The sequence below is a fragment of the Asparagus officinalis genome, chromosome 4 (genome assembly GCF_001876935.1).
Source record: "Asparagus officinalis chromosome 4, Aspof.V1, whole genome shotgun sequence".
Classification (NCBI taxonomy): domain Eukaryota; kingdom Viridiplantae; phylum Streptophyta; class Magnoliopsida; order Asparagales; family Asparagaceae; genus Asparagus; species Asparagus officinalis.
The window spans coordinates 56767214-56769582 of record NC_033797.1 but is presented as its reverse complement, the minus strand read 5'-3'; the positions used below and the strand labels follow the sequence as shown (position 1 = coordinate 56769582).

The 2369-nt window shown below is 53.2% G+C and overlaps 1 pseudogene; it reads right to left on the bottom strand.

Annotated features, from left to right (window-relative positions):
- On the bottom strand, positions 902-2184 carry LOC109838749 (annotated as a pseudogene).

Sequence of the window (2369 nt, the reverse complement as noted above, 5' to 3'; positions counted from 1 at the left end):
GTCATGCACTCCCAACTTCACACACAACTGGACGAGGAACTCATCCGAGCTCACGTTGAAGGTGGACGTGTCAGGGGGAGAGGGAGAGGAAAGGGAGTTGTATCCGATTGAAACTGAATATTATGTATCTGATTGAGTATTGATGGGATGATTGCTTTTGAAGCTAAATATTATATATTCGATTGAGTATTGATTGTTATTATGTGAATTGCATGGTATGTATCCGATTGATTATGAATTTTTATTTAAGATTACTGATTGGTATATGTGTTATTATGATTGTGATTGCATTATGGATTGATATGTAACAGTAGGAGTTTGAATTTATAGTTGAAAGTGTGTGGAGTAGAGTCTGCCAAATGGTCGGGGTTGGGAACCCCGACGATTTTGTGCACGTACACGAAACAGTCGGGGTTTCCAAACCCGACCATTTGGGCGTAGGAAAACTCCCTTCTGCTAAATGGTCGGGGTGCTCAACCCCGGCCGTTTTTAGCTCCTTCGGTGACTGGGCCAGAGCTCTCTGTCATATGGTCGGATTTGGTAACCCCGGTCGTTTCGAAATGGGCTTTCGAAATAGTCGGGGTTACCAACCCCAACCAATTAGACAGAGCACAAAAATTGTCGGGGTTGGAAACCCCAACTGATTTAGCTTGTACATAACTAAATAGTCGGGGTTGGCAACCCCGACTATTTAGAGGAAAAAACCGACCCATTTCGTGGCCACGCTGCTGACGTGGCCACGAAATGGGTCGGTTTTGAGAAATAAAATGGAAGTGGGTCGAATTTGTTAATAAAAATATTAAATGGGTTTAATTTGAAAATTTGTTCGCAGAAAAATTCATCCCGACTTTGACAAATAAGAACAATAAAATAAAATAAAGAAAATAAAATAAGGAAAATAAACACCGCACGCGGGCAACCCAGCTAGCTGTTTAGCTCCAGCCCTCACCTCACCGGGCAGCAAGGGAAACAGAAATCCCAGTCGGGACGCAAATCCTCTCCATCCAAAACTTGGAATCCAAGAAAATCCTCGACACTTTTCCGGCCACCCATTCATATCCGGCCTCTCCTCCGCCGCCTCCTCCAGACATCAGCGCCACCGTCACGCCTTCTCGGCCACCTCCACCGGAAACGAGTCCCCCAACCTCCTGTCACCCAACCCTCACCTCCCTCCTCCGCCGCCTCCCTCGCCGTCCCCTATCCCCTCGAGCGGCAGCACTCTTCCTCCTCTCCGATCACGTACCTCACCGGCTCTTCCCCGATATCAGCTCCAGCATCACCACCCGAACGCGTACACGTCCGACTTGCGCGACGCCCGCCCGCCTGCCAGGACCTCCGGGCGATGTTACCCCTCGTCCCCTCGAGGCTATTCAGCGGCTGTCTGCTCTTGTCGTCGGCGCACGAGGTTCGTCGCGTCGTCGGCCTCCTTGGTTGTTGTTAGCTGTTGCACCTCGCCCGCCAGCTCCGCTGCGCCGAAGTAGCAGAGCTTGGCGCGGAGGCCTGGCTCCGTGACTATGATCCCCGAGCTCTTTATCCGGTTGTGGACGGTGAGGCAGTGGTGGTGGACGTACTGAGAGGCGTGGGCTACGTGGAGGCGACCTGCATCCGGGAGAGCCATGAGGGGAGGAGGGTGAAGCTTGGGGTTGCGGGCGCGCGGAGGCAGAGGCTGAGGGGGGCGCCCGGGACGTGTTCGTAGAGGAGGTGGACGCGGCCGTCGGGGGAGAGGGAGGCGCCGAGGAGGCGGGCCGAGGGAGCGGTGGTGCGAGCCGCAGAGGGGGCGAGGCGGGACGGGGGGTGGAGGGGTCCGGGGAGAGGAAGGGGCGGCGGAGGAGGACGGCGTCGTGGTTCGCGAGGGTGAGGCGGGAGGTGGGAGGGGAGAGGGGGGCGGAGTGGGCGGAGGAGAGCTCGGAGAAGGGGAGGAGGACGGGGGAGGCTTCGCGGAGGGCGAGGGCGAGGAGGACGCGAGGACGAGGGGAGCGGTTGCCGCCGGCAGCAGCAGCGGAGTCGTAAGTGAAGGAGGAGGACGGGATTGATTTGGTGTGTTTTGAGGAGGAGGTGGACTTTGAGGAGCTTACTTGGATGCATTTTCTTGATTTGCACATGGCTAGAGCTTGTGTTTGTTACGTGGTTGGATGTTGAGGTTTTCGGAGGGGAGAGAATAAAAGATAGCAACAAGGACGGCATATATTAGAGTGTGCGTTTTGGTGAAAATTGATCAACTGGTTGAAGGCGAAAATTTTTGTAGAAAATATTTCAGATAAAGTTTGCATTTTGGTGAATATAGGAGAATTTAATTGATGCAATTGATCAAGTATAACTGTTTGATAATCAAAGAATAGTCAAAGTCAGCGCTCTCCACTTGGAACTTG